This window comes from Hippocampus zosterae, chromosome 9 (genome assembly GCF_025434085.1).
Source record: "Hippocampus zosterae strain Florida chromosome 9, ASM2543408v3, whole genome shotgun sequence".
NCBI lineage: Eukaryota > Metazoa > Chordata > Actinopteri > Syngnathiformes > Syngnathidae > Hippocampus > Hippocampus zosterae.
In genome coordinates, this window is record NC_067459.1 from 11,382,557 (window position 1) to 11,402,500 (window position 19,944).

The following is a 19,944-nucleotide window of genomic DNA, read 5'->3' on the forward strand; positions in this document are numbered from 1 at the left end:
TGGTTGAAACACAGTAACGTGTATTTGCGCATGTGTGTGTCAATGCTTCCTCACTCTTCCTCTCTCACGTGAAAGCTCTCACACACTCTCTGAATGTTCTAAACTCTTGTACTCCCTAACACACACACACACACACATGCATACGGAGTCTCCTGCACACATCTCTCTCTCTATCTGTCTCTCTCTTGCTCTCTCTCTCATTCACTCTCTCTCTCTGCCTTGCTCCCTTCCTCCCTCCTCTTATTACATACACTCTCACACATTTTTTTCTAGCACACTCACGCTTTCTCACTCCATTTTGCTCTCCCCCTCTCACATTCACACTTATTACACTCTCAAATGTTCTTTCTAGCACTCTCACAATTTTCATTCCCTTTTGCTTTCTCTCTCTCTCTCTCTCTCTCTCTCTCTCGCTCTCTATCTCTAGTACAAATGCTCTCACACTTTCTCACTATTTTTTTTCTACCTCTCTTGCTCTCTTTCTCTCTCTGGCTCTCACACTCTCAATCTGTCACTCTAGAAGTCTCCAGTATCTCAACAGGTGGGAGAGAATGAAAAGCGGAGACACAGGAGGAAAATAATACATTTGAAAAAAGGAAGTAGTGAGCAGACATGAATAAAAGAGAGCGCCAGAGGGTGTGCAGGGAAGGCTGATGAAATGGCCGCGCGCGACCTCCTGCTTGCTAATAGTTAGCCCTCGGGGTCGTCTTACAGTATTGCTGATAGTACGTACCTTTTGACATTGCGTCACTGTGGCTGCGTCTCAATGGGAACATGCTCATTAATTTAACTCCATGTTAGAGACAACAAATAGGCAAGTCATGTATATTTAGTTTTTATGGAGAGAAATGTGTAACTTTTTTTAATGACTCTCCAAATATACCACTTTCCCCCAGAGAAGTTTATGAATTTTTACTTATATTACGATTTTCGTCCTTCAGTAGTACAACTTTGTTATTGTACCTTTTCAACTCCCCCCATACCTTCTGATGTTATGACCTTTTTTAAAAATTATTCACTTTGTCTTTTTGTTCTTTTGCAATATAACTATTTTCAGATCATTAGTACCTTTTCTTGTAACCTTTTCTAAAAATGCAAATTGGGTCAAACAAAAAATGAAAATATCGCAAAAAAATGATATGCAAAAATATATATATATTTTTTAAAGCAGCATCAAAAATATATTCAGGGACAAATAAATTAATCTCTGATTATAGTTTACTGTTTCCCAGCATCATTTTTCTTTTTTTTTCCTACATGACAAAATTTTTTGATCATACTGCTTGATATTTGATGGATGGGTTTTTTTTGGTCCATGGATGGACGTTAGCATTCCAAATATATATATATATATATATATATATATATATATATATATATATATATATATATATATATATATATATATATATAGTACCTTGGTATACCACAAGCCAATGGCAACCTCGAACTGGCAACAAGGAAAGCGGCTACGGCCAAATATCTCCAGCGAGTGAGGCAAGTCCTAAGAAGCCAGCTCAATGGCAAGAATAAGACCCGGGCAATAAACAGCTATGCCCTGCCAGTGATCAGATACCCTGCAAGAATAATAAGGTGGCCAAAGGAAGAGATTCAGACCACGGACGTTAAGACCCGAAAGCTCCTAACCATGCATGGAGGGTTCCATCCCAAATCCAGCACCCTGAGACTGTACGCAAGCCGAAAGGAAGGAGGCCGGGGACTAGTGAGTGTGAGAGCCACTGTCCAGGATGAAACATCCAAGCTCCATGAATACATCAAGGAGAAGGCTCCAACGGATGACGTACTCAGAGAATGTCTCAGACAATGGGGAACGGAAGATGAGGTGCTGGAAGAGGGACCATCATGGGAGGACAAGCCCCTACACGGGATGTACCACCGGACCATAACTGAAGTGGCTGATCTCAAGAAGTCCTATCAGTGGCTAGAGAGGGCTGGCCTGAAGGACAGCACAGAGGCACTCATCCTGGCTGCTCAGGAGCAGGCCTTGAGCACCAGAGCAATCGAGGCCCAGATATACCACACCAGACAAGACCCAAGGTGTAGGTTGTGCAAAGAGGCACCTGAGACGATCCAACACATAACTGCAGGGTGTAAGATGCTGGCAGGGAAAGCCTACATGGAACGCCATAACCAGGTGGCTGGCATAGTCTACCGAAACATCTGTGCGGAGTATGGACTGGAAACCCCAAGGTCAAAATGGGACACACCTCCGAAGGTGGTGGAGAATGACAGAGCGAAGATCCTGTGGGACTTCCAGATCCAGACTGACAAGATGGTAATGGCGAACCAACCAGATATCGTGATCATAGATAAAGGGCAGAGGAAAGCCGTTGTAGTGGATGTAGCGGTCCCAAGTGATGGAAACATCAGGAAGAAGGAACATGAGAAACTCGAGAAATACCAAGGGCTCAGAGAGGAGCTGGAGAGAGCCTGGAAGGTAAAGGTGACAGTCGTGCCTGTGGTGGTCGGAGCACTCGGGGCAGTGACCCCCAAACTAGATGAGTGGTTGCAACAGATCCCTGGAACAACATCGGACATCTCGGTCCAGAAATGTGCAGTGCTGGGAACAGCAAGGATACTGTGCAGAACCCTCAAGCTTCCTGGCCTCTGGTAGAGGACCCGAGCTGAATGAGGGATGGACACCACCCGAGGGGTGAGATGAGGATTTTTTTTTTTTATATATATAAATGAATGAATGAATATATATATATATATATATATATATATATATATATATATATATATATATATATATATATATATTCTCGGCTCAAATGGCAAAATCTGCAGTTTTATCCAGCTCTGTCGCGAAACCTAATGGCTCCTTCTTTTTCCTCATCCCAAGTCTTTCTGGATGAGTGGATCTCATTGTATCGGCTTATTGATACATGGCATGTCCTATAAGAGTAGTAGTGTCGTCCAATCACACGCTTACAAGAGCATTACAATTAGTGGGCTGAATTTAGAACGGCCTCAGCAAGACCTCTCCATGTCCCGCTGACAGTACGGTATTGACATCCGTCCTTCCCGTGATATAACATCTGTGTCCATTTGCAGCCTCACCACCATTTTTTTTTTGCCATAGGCAATTCGCGAGTACCTTTTATATCAGGCTCTGTATTTCAGATGGCACCCTGAGGGCTGTTTGTCTTCGATAGGGGCAGTAGATTTACATAATGGTCGAGTGGTCAAAAAACAGGCTATTTTGTATTTAATACGGAGTAATTATGGTGACATCAGCATGTGTTAATACTGATGGTGCGAGGGAGAAAATGCCCTCTCCTCCAAATGACCAAGGTCGACTGAGTGGCATATCGATGAAACCTCTTATGTCACAATTTCATATTATTTTCACATAGATGTACTATCGCTCAGTTCACACATGTTGTGAGTACAAATTATCGACTTATCGATTATCTGCTCTCCTTGATGATTGCAATGTTAATGGTACACAAACATGCCATTTGGGCCCTCCTCAAAAAGGATGGAGAATTCCACCTGATGTCAGCAATGTGGCAGCTCGTGAGCGAATCTTCAAAAAAAACAGAGACTTCAATCTGTTTATTTCAACGACCAATTAACGTTTCCCGTAAAATAGAATCTGAAACCAAGAGAATTCAGCTCCATGTACCGGTATATCAGAAGCGTTTGAGGATTTGGAAAAGACCTGCTCACATTTAAAGATTAGTCTCGCACTGAGATTTGACAGAGACTGTGGCTTTTGCAGGGTCACTATTTACAAGACCACAACCAGATTATTTGGGCACCCCCCCCTCCCCGCCCCCATTGTGCTCAGTTGCGTTTTCGCCTCGGTTTCCCCTTTTTTCCATGCTGCTCTCATGATTGTTGGCAATGTTTCCCTTTTGATTGAGCGGATCAATTGGTGGTTGGTTGTGTCACATCATGCTAGAGCAGTGGTGTCAAACTCAAATTTGTGGTGGACCACATTGTAATTCTGGTTTCCCTTTGAGGGCCATAATGAATTTTGTAAAACCATATAAATGTTTAACCACCTCCACATATTAGATACACAGTGAGCAACAAATTGATGGATAACTAGTTTTGAAATCAAAAGTCAAGAATAATGGCTTGTTCAAACATTGTTATTATGTATTACATATGCCAATTTAAAATTTTGGTTCAGACTTTAGCAAGCATCATGGAAGGTGAAATGCTTGATTTGCTTTTGCAGGCCACATAAAAGGATGTGGCAGGCCAGATCTGGCCCCCGGGCCTTGACTTTGACACCTGTGTACTAGAGGGATTTAGCTGGGGCCACCCAAATTTTAGACGCCCCTGTGTAGCGCCATCCACATGAACACGTCAACCACATAGCTTTGCCTTACGACTGTCCGTTTGGTTGAATGCTAGCGAACTATTCCAGACCGCCATTAGGAATGCTAGTGCAAGGTTTTTCGTACATTGCGGGAGTAAATGGAAGTTAAAAATGTAGGTAGGTTGGCTGCTGTGAAAGATACCAAAGATTGTTGGTCGCCTCAAATATATTTGGCCTCATTCTTTCATGCAAAGCGCCATCAAGGCACCCAATGATGCAGCTAGAAAAAGATGGCATAGGCCGTCTTTCTACTCTAGCACAAAATCCCCTGCCGGTTCACGGTTGCTTGTACAGCAGAATGATCCTTTTAGCGCAAATCCATTTCAATTAGCTGATTAATCTGCGGGCTCTTAATTGATTCCCGAGGCTCTCGGTTACTGAGGCCACCGATGGCATCTGTACTTTGGCTTTTTCAATCTGACACATTTTAATTGTTTTTTCCTCCTCCACCTATTGACCACATGGCCTCACTTTTTTTTCTCTTTTTTGCCATTTGTCTATTTAAGAGGCATCCGAATTGAGCCGCCGAAAGTGTGTGTGTCTAAAGGTGGATGCATGCTTCGATGATGGACAAAAAGCTGAATGATGGCCACATAAATGGCACGCTGGACGGGTGCTCAGATGGATGCGTTGATGGACTGATTATCTATAAGATGGAGGACAGGCAGACATATAGTAACGTGGAATGGACCGATTGTTGCCGTAACCAGCTGATGAATAAATGGGCTGAGCGAAGGGTAGAGATTGAGAGGCGCTCGCCTCGCTGGGCCACCTGCACCTTCAGCCTATACGAGTGTATGTACTCGTCTGTAATGGGGCTCAAAATAAACTCACCATCAACTCTCATTTCCACCTTTTCTCTCTTCAGCCAACCAGCATTGTCTCCTCTTGCCCAGAACAGACCCGGTTATGAGATTTCACACTCGTCCAGTACTGATGATTTACTCCATACAGTAAAGCAAAGCAGGGTACTCACATTGATGACACGCATTTAGATCTTTTTAATTTTCGATAACCAGACTGAATTTGTAAATCAAAATAAAAAATGGGGGTGGGGGGCGTGACTTTGTGACAGATCCACCTGAGGGTGGCAGCCCTCCTCCCCTAATTTAACATCAACAATGTGGAATCAAAGAGTACGACAGAAGGGCATCATGTGGTGAATGTACAGCACGGAATAGGAATACAGTGGTGAGGTAGGACCGGCCTGCAAAAAGCGAAAATCTGCATATACTGTCCTGTAATTGATCCCATTGAAATGCATTCAGGTGGTAGAAAATAACCTTTTTTTTTTCTTTTTTTTTGCAAACCCCCAAAATCTTCAGACAATGCTGGTCAGCATTCAAAAAATATGCTTTCCATGAAAATATTTTGGGGGGACAAAAAAGAACCCCCCCCCCCAACCCAAAATATGAAATATTGAAAAGGATATGGAAAAACAGATGTGAATCTGTCTGCGCCAAGTATACTAGGGTCATCAGCATATCGAAATGGCTGACATGGCCCGAGAGTTAGATGTCAGTCTGGGAGAGCAGTATCAAAGTGTTAGTATCTGAACTTTTGTTTGTTTTTTTTTGGTTTAGGTCCGAGTAGGCATACAGACATACAATAATGGCAGCGATGTTAGTCTTGATGAATATCTCATTAAAATGATACTTAAAAAACGTACTCTGGAGTTCATAAAGATTTTATGCTGACTGTAAAAATTGGATGAACTACGTCATTTCCAATGGGAAAAGGAGTTCCGTGGTTTTTGCGCCATTTGCTTACTTTAAATCCATACTTCAATGCAAATTGACCTCGGTAATGACACATTTGTTCCAGGAAAAAGGGATCAAGGGACCTCTCATTCTACTTGCCATCTTTTTTTTTATATGTATGCAGAACATTTCAACACTTGTTGAAATGACAGTTGGCTGAGCACACTTCCATGCGGCGTTGTTTGGGCTACTCTGAATTTTCAAAGTTGCAAGTATCTGACAGTTTCTGAGATTTCTTCTTTGTTTTTTAGACTTTTCCTGCAACTCCACTCCAAACTCTTCCTCCCTTTTGCTTCTCTCCGGATGACTTTCAGCAGTGTTTGGGTGCATGCGCGAAGCGTCATTTTGGAGGAGCAGACGAGTGACGCACAGGGCGAGAGAGAGAGAGAGAGAGAGAAAGAGACTGATGGGTATTGACGGGATTGTTTCAAGTCTTTGTCCTCAGGTAAATCAGTTGAATGACAGAATGGTGCCAGCGATCAACAAATGGCCTCCAGAGAATATGGCGGGTGTCTCCGACACAAACTCGGGAGAGATGCTCTGTCAGGAGCCAGGCGTGAGCTGCGCCTATGCATGTCTGCGTAGTCTGCGAGACTGATCAGCTTTGAATGCTGTTTTTTTTTTCTTTTCCTTTTTGGCTGTTTTCAAGGCCAAGAAGCCATCGCGTGATATAGATGCCGTTCATCATTCACGAAATGAGTTATTATTATATTATTCTAATCAGAGCTGGCTTTACGGGTCCCTGGACAAATATTTATGATTTTATTTGTTGGACTTTTTTCCCCAGCACGTCAGGCTTTTGAGATTTTATTTTGGGTGTAGGAGGTGGGTTAAGTTTGGCCCGATAAGAAGTTCACACAAGACAGATTTGACACAACTTATATATTGGACAATCTCTCATCTTGTGCTGCTTCACCGTGTCTAAAGATAAAGCCGCTACTCTATTCCTGTTATTTAAATGTGCTGTGCCAATGTGCTGCTATCACCCCTTCACTCCGTCTTTATTACATTTCACATAATCATGGCACTGCAATCGGAAAGAATGATGGAATTCTCTTGATTGAATCCTGATGCTAGTGATAGAGTTTGATGGACAGCAAGGCCACATGCGCTGTAATTGCATTATTTCGCCTTTATGCCGCCATCCTGGCGTACATCTCAAGGTCTCGAGACAACTGCTGCAACCTCCCGACCAACTGCTAGCCAGATTGCTTCACTCGTAACTCACACAAAGCATCAAAATGAAAACTGACGCCAGTACATTAACCTCTATGTCATGTGATTACAGTGGCTCTTAATAGGCGTATGGAATGGAATTCTACCTGGAGATGTCGTCAGATAATTATTTATTTGACATGAGATTTGTTGTAGAAGCATGTGGTTTATTTTCCAAGGCTCTTTGGGGTACCAACAGATATTTACCAAAATATTATTAATAGTAGTATTTTTAACAGCTAACATGGCATGTGACAATTACAGATCATGAACTAAAAAAAACAAACAAATAAGAACCAATTGGCACAGCGGTCACCAAGTGTGTCTTCCTGGACCGGTTGTAAACTGCTAAAAAAAAAAATTAAAGGAAACCCTTAAACAACACAATTTAACTCCCCTTATTTTTATTTAACCTAACAGCATTAAAAATGGCATTTGTACCTTTCACACCCCAATCATTTCCACGCCTGTTTTGTCATTTGAATTATTTGAAATCAGCAAGTATATATAAAACAAGACTTTGTGAAAAATCGAACTATTTCCTCTGCTCTCAAACACAGTGGGTGTGTCACGGGTGTCGCCCGATTGCGCTGAAACCATGCCACTTTCTACTGTCAAATACAACTACTGTGCCCCAGAAAATGGATGTTACTTGATCAACTGTCTTTTTTATGCTAACACATCACTACAAGTCATTTGAAGTTGTAGTCATTTGTTATAAAAAAATGCATTTATGGCGTGTAGGCCGAGTTAGCGAGCAAACTGAAGATCCTGCAATTACATCGGATAACTGCTGATGTAAATGAAGATGTTGAAAATGTTATATATAGTAGGCGATGGACAAATACTGGACTCCAAAGTGTCAAAAACCTTTTAACTGTTAGACAGTGCATCTGTAGAGTGCAAGGCAAGCGGATACAAATTTTTGCTCCAGCATTTTCGGCCATATGAACAATTTGGGATTGGGGGCAAAATCTCTGCATTTTGAAGGGAATGTGATTAGCTGTTTTAATTATTCATGATTGAAGCTGGCTGTGATCGCTCCCACAGTGGTGTACACCTCCCTCTTTCCGATCCACCATCCTGCATTCATCTGCTAAATTACTAACACCTGATCCAACCCACGGCAAATTCAGGCAAATGTTTTCGGATAATGGATGAATGAATTCCAATTATGCCAATTAATATTCATTGTGTCGCCCAGAACTGTATAAAGTTTCCTCGTTTAATGGTAGAATGTCACATCTCGATGAATGAAATGAATGGAATCAATACTCCATGGCTGCATGTGGAAAAATCGATAGACTTTAATAGAATTGTTGTGTGTGCGTGTGTGCGTATCACAATGGCTACTCATTTAAGAGTGTTTTCACAGTGTGGCAAAAAAGCAAAACGCCACAATAATGCAGCTTTATTGTTTTTCCAATCGCAAAAGTGGAGATTGCTGTTCTTCTCTTGTATGCATTGCATAATTGAATCAGCGATGAGAACAACGGCCCAATGGGAGCCCGCCGAAATTGACCGCACTGGCTGGACTACATAATCGTATTTTCTCAAAGGTACAAAAACACCATCTTATTGTTCCTACTTCGCCTATGAAACAAACATGCCGAGGTGTATCAATTTTATTTCCAACTTGGAAGAAACTTTTTTTTTTAATGCCAACGTTCGATCCTCCTGCCATGGAATGCAAATGTGGCTTTCTGAGTCAAGCTAAAGTGCAAGAACAGCATGTTCACCTGGGCCATCAGCACAAGCGTATCTCTCCAACCTCGCCATCAGCCAGAATGGATTGTACCTAATTTCCAATAAGGTGTTTAAGAGCGAGCCCTAATCACACCTTTAATTAGAATCCCCTGGTCATTAGGAAGAGATAATTCCGTGACAAATACCACCTCTCTCGCGCTTTCTGGGAGGCTTTCTGGGAGTGCGACAGTGGCAGACGAACGAATACTGTTATCGCACTAATTCTTCTCTCCACTGAGCACGCACCAAGTTCCTATCGAAAGGCACACGGCCAATGTTGCTGTGTTATTACTAAAAGGACAGACAAATGCTATTACCCCTGACAACAACAACATGCAATAAATTGAGCCCACTTACAATTAATACACATTTTAAAACAGCATTTATTTCAAAAGGGATGATAAAATGAATACACTTTATTGGTTTAATTTTTTACCTGTGATGTTATGGTGGAGGCGGCGCGGTAGCCCAGTGGTTAGCACGTCGGCTTCACAGTGCAGAGGTGCCGGGTTCGATTCCAGCTCCGGCCTCCCTGTGTGGAGTTTGCATGTTCTCCCCGGGCCTGCGTGGGTTTTCTCCGGGTGCTCCGTTTTCCTCCCACATTCCAAAAATATGCATGGCAGGCTGATTGAACACTCTAAATTGTCCCTAGGTGTGAGTGTGAGTGCGAATGGTTGTTTGTTTCTGTGTACCCTACGATTGGCTGGCAACCGATTCAGGGTGTCCCCCGCCTACTGCCCGAGGACAGCTGGGATAGGCTCCAGCACCCCCCGCGACCCTAGTGAGGATCAAGCGGCTCGGAAGATGAATGAATGAATGTTGTGGGCGGCCCGCTGTTCCAGTGGTTAGCGTGTCGACCTCACAGTGCAGAAGTACCGGGTTCGATTCCACCTCCGGCCTCCCTGTGTGGAGTTTGCATGCTCGATAGTTGTGTTTGGAGCCAAGTTTTTGGTCATGGTTAATCCGAACTCTCTTGCAGTTCCTTTTGCATTGATGGTGTTTATTGTGGTGGTTGTGCCTTGTAGTTGTTTTTGTAGCAGTGGGGGATATTATGATTGGTCTTGTTGTCATTCTTATGTTCTTCATTGTGGCTGGTGTGGAAGCGATTGTTGTGGTTGTTGTTGTGCCTCTTGCCGCTGTTGGTGTTGTTGTTCTTGCTGAGATAGTTGTCACCATTGTTCTTTTAGTTCCCGTGGTGGTGATGGTTGTTCAAGTGGCTTCAAGTGACAGTTGCGATGGTTGATCTTGTTATCGTGGTTATGGTCATTCTTGTGATTGATTTTCGGACAAGTGTGGTTGTTTTCATCAATTGTGATTTCCATCCATCCATTTTCTGAACCGCTTTATCCTCACAAGGGTCACGGGGGTGCTGTAGGATATCCCTTCGGGCAGGAGGCGTTGGACACCCTGGACCAGTTGCCAGCCAATTGCAGGGCACACGGAGACGAACAACCATCCACGCTCACACTCACACCGAGGGACAATTTTGAGTGTTCAATTAGCCTGCCATGCATGTTTTTGGAATGTGGGAGGAAACGGTAGTACCCGGAGAAAACCCACGCAGGCCCCAGAAGAACATGCAAACACCACACAGGAAGGCCGGAGCCGGGATCGAACCCACGACATTTGCACTGTGAGGTTGACTCGCTAACTACTGGATCACCGGGCCGCCCATGGTGGTTTCCATTTTAATCATTCCTGCTAGTGAAGTTGTTGCACTTGTTCACATGGTTGATGTTGCGGCATTTTTTGTTGTTGTTCTTGTTGTGGTAGTCGTTACGGTTGTGCCTCCGTCGTTGTGGTTATTGTGATTGTTGTCATTGCTTTAGTGTGAGTTGTGGTAGTGGATGTTTAGGTGGTTGGTTTGGTTTATTGAACATAAAACATACAGTATATGGTAATAATTTGACAAAAAATAAAGTAAATAAAATAATTAAAGGAAAGAGAAGTCAGTCATCATTAACACAGTTATGTTCAAGGTTGTTGTGGTTGTTCTTACCGTTGTAGGTTTTCAAGTTGTTCTTGTGTTTTGTGATTGCTGTTGGTATTGTTATTCTTCTGTTTCATCATTTGGAGATTATTTTGATAGTTGATGATGGTATTGTTTTTTTTACAATAGTTATAATATCCTATTTCATTTCAAGTTTTTTTTTTGTCATTAGTCGGGAAAGAAGTCACTCGGTCTTACTGCTTCATTGTGAGATAAGGCTTACCAAATGGAGCTCCTCGCCAAGTAAAAAGTGTGATCGAGACCGAGCTCACCCCCATGGCGAACAACTCACTCTGTTATGCTTTGGCGGGTTAGCCACCTCAAAGTGTGCACCGCACGCAGCTGCATGAATCCAATAACAAAACATCATTTTCTTTTCCGACCTTGATATCGCTGAATTGTCTGGAGGTGTCAGTCATCCAAACACTAAAGAGGCTCAGTTGCTGGTGGTAGCACAGCACAAGACAACCACTCTGATAAGCGTCCGCTTCTGCGTGTCGGTTATGTATTATCTCCATTTTCTCTTTTGTCACTTGTTTCATTGTACGCCTTAGGTGTCTTCCGATTTCATCGAAGCGCGCGTAAATGGATACGTGGTGGCGTTTGCTTAATAATGTCCAGATCGTTTCATTCCAGTAATCGTGGCCTGGATCGGCAGCGGTGGCAGGATGACTCAGAGCTGAGGGCACCGCCTCATTAACTCTGCGTGACCAACGAGCGACATCCTCAAAATTGCCTCCGCCACAGCCCAAGTAAAGATTGTGTTTCTTTTTTCTTTGAATCACATTTCAAAACATTGTTTGCTTGCTTTTCCTTCAAACTATGGTGTGATATTGAAGACTAAGTTGATTGTTCCTGCATATGATGTTTTCTGCGTGATGGTTTGCTGAAACAATTCGGGAGACGTTTGACATGTTAAATATTGTAATTGCCTGTAGATGCCACGCGTTTGTTCAAAGACAATAAAAGCACTTTCACTCATGTAGGCAGCTAATAATTGTTTACTTTCACTTTAGTGAAAGCATATATGCTTTTATCCATATGCTGTATATATAGACTGACGCACAAAGCAGTCGACCACCGGGCCACCAAGAGTAATATTTGAGGTGCTAATATCATTTTTGTTCACTTGTGGCGCTGCCATCATGTTGAATTATCTGTCTTTGAGTGTGTGTGGCTTTAGAAGGCAGGGACTGGTCTGGTGAGTGATATGTGCGTCAATGATTAAGTCATTGGGTCAAGTTAGCAATTAGCTGTCAGACCGACTCATCGTTAGCCAGTCTGCGTGTTGACTATATGAATTTAGCTAATGATGTTTGCCTTACCTTATGTTGCCATTCATAAGAAAATCTTTATTTGTCCCACAATGGAGAAATTCCCAATGTACAGCAGCAAAATTATGAAAGGGAGAAGTAGAAGAACAAAAAGTGCAAGTCAGGATTGCATGAAGGGTGTGGGAGGGTCTGTCCATCATAGCTTTTGGCTTGGCGAGCATCTTCCTGTTGCCCACCACCTCAAGAGTGTCCAGTGGCTCTATCAGCACATTCTCTATTGCAGTGTACACACAATTACAATATACTGTATTTTTGTTTGTTTTTTTGTTTAAAAAAAAAAGAATTGATTAATTTATTTATTTTAAACGGCATAAAAACTAAAGACTTGGCTTGGTTGTTTAATGTCACATTTAAATTGCGGGCAGGAAGTCCAGTGAGCCAACTATTCCCGGATGAGCCATTAAAAACTCAAAATAAAAAGAAGCCGAAATACTACAAGACTAGCTGTGTTGTCGACTAGCAATTGTACAATCATGACTCTATTGCAAAAGATTTCATTTGGAACAATGCAAATCAAAAGGTAACTTTAACATAGGTTTCAAAGTCAGGTCCTGGAGGACTGCTGTCCTGCATGTTTTCTAAGTCTCGCTGTTGCAATACACCTGATTCAAATGAACATGTTCAATGTCAGGCTTCCGCAGAACTTGCTCATGATCTGAGCATTTGAATCAGGTGTGTTGCAACAGGGAGGTTGGAAAACATGCAGGAGAGCGGCCCTCCAGGAACTGACTTTGACACCTATGCTTTAACCACTCGAGTTCAATGTTAAACTCTTTGTTGGAGCTGCCTAACCTGCCTCCATATTTCCTTGCACGGCCAATGGGCTGTATTGCGCAAGCAGGCGCCTTTAAGTGGAGGCGTTCATCTTTTTCCTGAGCAGAAAACAAAACTTAGCAACCTGCTGGGCACATAAAGACGCAGCAGCATAACTACGATCACTTCAAAGTGCGAGATGAGTAATGCGGTGGCGGCGCGGACTGGCCGTTATCCACTCATCAGTCGGAGCTTTAAGGTGAGACAGCAACAGATGCTATCTCGCTTTGTTTAGTTCCCAACAGCGCGTGGCGTCTTGTTCACACTCGCAGTTAGGAAAACGGCTCAAGTAAAAGGGCTTTCCCTTGCACACAAGATAACGAGAACACATTCTGATCAGTCATCTGTACGTAGGACGTACACCCAATGATTCCATTCATTGTTTTGCTTACCAATGTCATTTTTATTTTAGTTTTAAATTGTCAAAAAAAAATGCATGTAATACTCTCTCTGAAAAAGGGAAAAGGCCCCCAATTTGTTTTTTAAAAAGTATTTTTTATGACCATGTTTATGAAAATTACTACTACTAATTATTATTATTATTATTATTACATGTACGGTAATACTACAAACATTGTAAGTTCAAAATATTGCACGATTATGAATATGACGTCATCATTTGAGAAATGTTGCAATTTTATCAATCATAATACTACAAGAAACGTGTTCCTGAAAATCAAACGTACGAATTTTGCCCATTTGTCAACCAAACTTTAATTAATGCCCTTGCAACAATATTAACACTTGTTTTGAATGGACAGTAATTGAATTTTGTATAAATCCTATTCCACCTCATTATTTATGAATGTATTTCTGTTTCAATTGTTGTACGTAATGTTCGGTGTCCTTGAGTGTCAAGAAAGCCACCCGTAAATGCAATTATCAATTACCATGAAAACTGAATCACTTGTACAACAATGATTCATTTTTAAAAAATGTGTGGTTGTGAAGAATGGCACTGAGCAAAGCCGAATAAGGGAACCAGAATCTAAGAAGCAAACCGCATAGCTCAGCCCAAATGTGAACACTATTAAATGTTAAATTAATAACTGACAGTGTCAAGGAAAGAGCAATGCTGGTTTTCATACAATCAGTGAATATTTTTCTTCGTTTCACTGAAACATGTTTCATTTTTAATTTCTGAAGTGCTGGAAGTGACAATATTTTTTCTTCTTTAGCGGAGCTTTTACACAACGATCGCAATCGGGGTCTGATGATAATTAATGAGGTGATTAATTTCTGGATCGAATCTCTGATCCATTAAAGGAAAAAAAAAACAGCGGTGGAAATCCAAAGAGAGCAGTTGTGTAGTTGCTGAGATGTTTAAACTCTTTATTGGATTCTGGGGTCCAATTTGCTGAGGATGTTGGATTAAATATGCATGTGTGTAATTGTCACTTTCAAGAAAATAAGTGCAGAGTTGAGTTTCACGAGAATTCGGATTAAAAAAAAGCCAAACCAAAACAAAAAACAAGAGGCTCCGCACGAGCGAACGATTTCATGTTCAAGTGGCAGGCAGTAAATCACACACTAGGTGGGGGTGAGGAGGTGATGGTGGTCCTCGTGTATGCTGGGTGCTGCAGAAGGTGACCCTTAGATCCAGGAGGCCTCGTTCATTTAGACAGCCTGCAAGCACGCCGTTGACAGCCAGAAGCAGAGTGGAGGCGCTCCCACCCCCGAGGGATGCAATGGAAAGAATTTAGATGAACGATCCACACATTAGGCGTTCATCCTGATAATCGGTTTGTAAGGAAGTAAACCCAAATTCGGACCAGCACCAAATTGTCATCCACATCCCAGAGATGAAGAAAAACGTTCTGTCGTGTTTTGAAGTGAGAAATTTGTCACTGTATTTGTTATGAGAATAGTTTAAAAACAATTTAGATTTGGACTATCATGACAAATGTTGTGGTTGTGTGTGTACAGTTGGTTATATTGAGCAACGGCCACTTTTGGTGGACCAAGGAAAAAATAATTGTTAAAATTGAAGGGCTAACTGATCTGGATATTTGGATGCCGGTTCTGCAATTTGGCCAAATAAAATTTAATGGATTAATCAGCTGATTAATTAAAAAAAAAGTGACATACAAAAATATATGCTGTTTCATATTTGTTTAACTTTACAACAGAAAAAAGGCAAAAATTGGCTGTCATTGTGTGTGTGTGTGGGGGGGGTTGGATATGCCAGATGAATTTATACATATTTGGAGGGAAAAAAAAACATATTAAATTTATGGGAACAAGTTAAATAATGTAAATTTAATGCACGAAATGGTGAAACTTTTTTTCGAGCGGCCTTTTCAAAAGTAGAAAAGTATTCACATACTGTATTCATCTGTAATAGGAAAGAGTCGTGAGAAGAAATCTGTCTATCTGGTGACATACTGGAGTACAGTCGAATCAAGCTGCTATATCTCATCTTATTGTAACAACTGAAGCATGTTATTGATAAAAAGCAATCTGGGAGTGGAAAAACACTCGGAGACGATTCTAACTTTAAAATTTCTAGGTGCCACAATTGAGCCCATGCGGAACACAGTCGGACCAGAAAGAAAATGAGTGAACACATTGGAAAAAGGACAAGCTTGACCAAGCAACTGCATAATGTTTTTTGTTTTTTTTTGCAAAGTCCAAATCTCACTTGTGCACTTTTTGCCCACACATGGACAAGGTATTGTTTATTTCAAGTAAAAAAAAGAAAGCACATCTCAATCTTAATTCATCCACATTCTATATACTCACAATATATTTGGAGTTGTCGTAAAAAAATGTGGTTTTTCAAAATAACGTGCAAGCAGATTGTTCACCCATAGCAGCACTTTGCCAAAATCTCAACATTTATTGATAAAAAGAGACTCAAAGCTGTTCAATGCCATTCCCATTTGAAGTGTACTGTCAAAAAACTTTTCCTACTAGAAGAATTATATCGTAAATTATGAATTTAAAAGGAACATTTGACTTAGCCTTTAGTCTGCTAGCGTAAGGCTAACACATAATGGGAAATTAATATTTAACCCTTCAAGCAACTGATACTTGAACACAAATAGTCCAGCAACACATTTAGACATTCAATATAACAGTGAACACGGTCATATATTCTTTATCCCCATATGAGGAGCTAAAACAAGCTGTGAGGTCTATACTGTTGACATCCATGTCTAATAGTAGTATACCGCAGTCTGGCTTATACTGCACCCAGGTGGCTAAACCATGCAGCAGCAGATGTGCATTGACTTGAATGACAAACTGTGACCAAAAAATGTTTGTTTTTTAAAATTCTATTTCATAATCTCATTGCTTTATGTTGTTCTAATCTATGTGGTCTCACTTGTCAAAACACAGTATTGTGAATGATATTGCATTTGTGGACATCGGGGGCTGCAACAGCCACAAACCTAAAAAATAAATGTTACATTAAGATTAAGATATCTTAATTACATAAATGGTTTTCTGTTATGTAATGGCACAACATGATTAACGGGTCCCATTTAAACTGAGACCGCCACTCATTGTCACTTAAAACAGTACAGTTTACAGTATACAGTATAAAATTACCCCCCCCCCAAAAAAAAAAATCAATGGTCAAGTTTTTTTCCCTGTCGCCAACTTCCTGTTTTGCACATTTTATACTATGTTGCTTTTTATTATACCGAAAAACATTCGATTGCAATATAAAATCCAAACATGGAATAAATAATAATTTGTTTGATATTATGTTTTTCTTTTCTTTCATTTTGCCCTTGATCTTTTTCCAGATTTGTCGTTTTTCCAACAAACAGCGCATAACTTTCCTGTTGCTCGAGGCACTCCCTGTAAAACAAACACAGTGCAGCTCTTCTTCCGGCGAGCGTCCTTTATGGATCGTGACATAATTTCGGCAGTACGTCAAACTTGTTAACTCAGGAAACCTGAATATCAGTGTTGAAATAAGAGCGATGTTGTGAACAGATGCTGGCAATTTGCCGTCTCCAGGTGGTGTCTGTCTTCGCCCCCCCATGGGAGACCACCTAGCAAAGCTCCTACACAACATTTATTTGACAGCTGCCACATCATGCCAACAGCGCGCCATCCCGCAAAAAGGCACCAGCCAGACACCTGTACATTGTATTTTTATAGATAAATGCCTCGATACTCAAATAAATGTCTTTGCAAAGGCCTACTACTCTTGGCAGTTGGGTAAATGATGGCCGCTGTGCAGGAAATATACATACAGTGTATAATACGAATTAGAGCATTTACATGGAAAATGTGTGTCTACTTACAAAATGTTCCAGTCAAGAAATTTCTCCCAGAACCCATTAATTTCGTAAGTCGAACTACCACTGTACATGTAATAACATTCTACTCAATGCTTTGCATGGCAGCAGAAGAGACATTGCCATTAGTACGTCTGGCTCACAGATAGCAGAGGTCACAGGTCACTGGTAGCAGAACATTCCCGTGTGGAGTTTGCATAGTGTCCCCTGTGCTTCCTTGGGTTTTCTGCAGGCACTCCGCTTTCCTACATTCCAGGACACATGCATTTTAGGGCTTCACCCCAGCCGATACTCAAAGATCGACTGGCCACCACTCTAAACTGTACTGCATTTTGTTTTCTAAAAGTCAGCTGGGATAGGCTCCAGCTCACCTGTGATGTATTGCAACCTTCGCCAAAAGTATGTTCGGATAGGCAACCAGTCTATGGTGTATTGTACTTCTCTTGCCAAAATTCAGCTCAATGTAAGTATGCTGGGACAGGCTCAAGCTCAACCAGGTGATTGATTTGGCAACTAGTCCAGTGCGGGATCGCACTGTCCTCACCAAGTCGGTAAGCATACGATTCAGATCACCTGCAACCCTACCACTGACTGGTGCCCAATCCTGGGTGGAATCCACTTCTTTTGTCAAAAAAAGATTGGCTCCAGTCTTGCTGACAACTTACTGACCAGTCCAGGGCGCTCTTCAGATTCTCTTTACAAACGTCTGCTGGGATAGACTCACTCGTGACCATAATGAGGACAGGTTTTGTAGAAAATGGATGAATGGGCTTACTTCCCCAATTCACACTCAGAGCCCATGATTTTCCGAATAAAACGAAGTGGATCTATTCGACAAAATGCAATTACCATCCCTCACTATTCCGACAGTTTCTCTGAAAGGTCACGCTTGTCCTCCTCGAAATGAAAATCCTTAAGGAAGAGATTTTCTAGCCTTTTGTAACCTTTACACAAGATATTCCGCCGGGTTGACTCATTGTGCGCCGCGGAGACTCTTCGCAGATCTATACTAAACACTGTGCGTTTTTATGGAATCAATGGCTTCTGGGTGCTTGTCTTGTCTAATCACCTGCTCGCACCCATTGATCATGACAGCTGGGGTCAGATGAGCAGTAACAATTACCAATCGCAACTGGCGAGCCATTTTTAATCGCCTGTGTAGTCCAGTGCCCGCAGCACCTCGCGCTCCTTGGCTGCATGTCGTAATTGAGATGCCGTGGAAGCAAATGGATGGAGGTCAGCTTGTTTGTGTTTGACAGCGAGGGTCAAATGGTTCACCCCTCCCAGGGGGAGATGGGGGAGGGGGGGGTCTACATGGACCCCTAAGTCCTCCTTACAACACCAATTTGTGCCTCACTTAGTCGCCGCACAGAACTGGGTGGGCTGTCGCTACGTTCTGAGGCTTGTGGATATGTTCAGGTGACATCTTAACTAAGTCTGCTGCTATCAATTAGAGTGAAGAGGCGAGAGGAGGGGAATGAAGGGGCACTGCAAAGAAAGAAGTGGGTGAGAGCTTTGCAACAAGATCACAGAGACGCTGCTTCGACGAAAACAGCCACACTCCAAGTACCGCCACCGATGAGAGCTCGGACTTTCACCTAAAATCCACATTCACTATTTGTTTACTGTTTAAGCAGCGTGTACCAAAACAATTTGAATGACTAATTGTACTTTTGTCTAAAACACATGAAAGTCCAAAAAAATGAAAACTCCAATTTGATTATAATAATTATACATTATAGTATATGGAGTGCACTTAGCACTTTATCTACACCCACATGTTGTCCAAACTGCAGTGTACATCGTCGCACGAACGCAACCACATCACCCTACTTTTACTTTGTAGTTTAAAATAACTTCCTTTAACCTCCAGGATCCTTCACCATACACTGGCTAATGGCAGAAACCAGGGTGTTTTTTTCTGCCTTTGGTAAAGTTTTAAATCCATCTGTGTTCTGTCGTACTAGCGCTAAGCTAACCTGGGAAATTTAGTCTCTCCTGTCCAAAATCCAGGTTTGCAAACTCCCTTTGTTTCTGCGGCGTCAAAGGCCAACATCGAAGTCACGAAAAACACGTCGATACACCGCCGAGATGTGCTTGATGGCTTGTCAGTTAAATGTAATGCTTGTTAGCTGGCTAAGCATTCCCATACACGTGATAACACTTCCGGGTGTCACTCTTAAACAGCGCACTTCATGTAAATTGTTGTTGTGAAATATCACGTGATTTAACTAGGCTTTTTGATTGAATTAACTTTTGCTCATCTATCTTTACTAAGTTTGTTAAGAAGCTAAATTTGCATAAATGAATTTATTGATTCCCACTAAGCTTTTCGGAGGGTTGGTGCTTAGGCCAAGTAAGAGCCCATTAAGACTTGGTGTGTATCCAGGCATTTTCTTTCACACTGCGAGATTGGACATTTATCAACATTTTCTTCCATTTCTACCTGAATAATGCATAGGTCCAAAAGACA

The 19,944-nt window shown here is 41.8% G+C and overlaps 1 protein-coding gene across 1 annotated transcript in view; it reads left to right on the forward strand.

Moving 5' to 3' along the window:
* The first annotated feature begins 13,301 nt into the window (after window positions 1-13,301).
* The window catches only part of LOC127607580 (neurexophilin-4), a 117,615-nt gene continuing 110,972 nt past the window's right edge, over window positions 13,302-19,944 (forward strand). The window contains exon 1 of the mRNA XM_052076031.1: window positions 13,302-13,414. The gene's annotated coding sequence lies outside the window, so the exon portion shown is untranslated. The remainder of the gene's footprint in view (window positions 13,415-19,944) is intronic.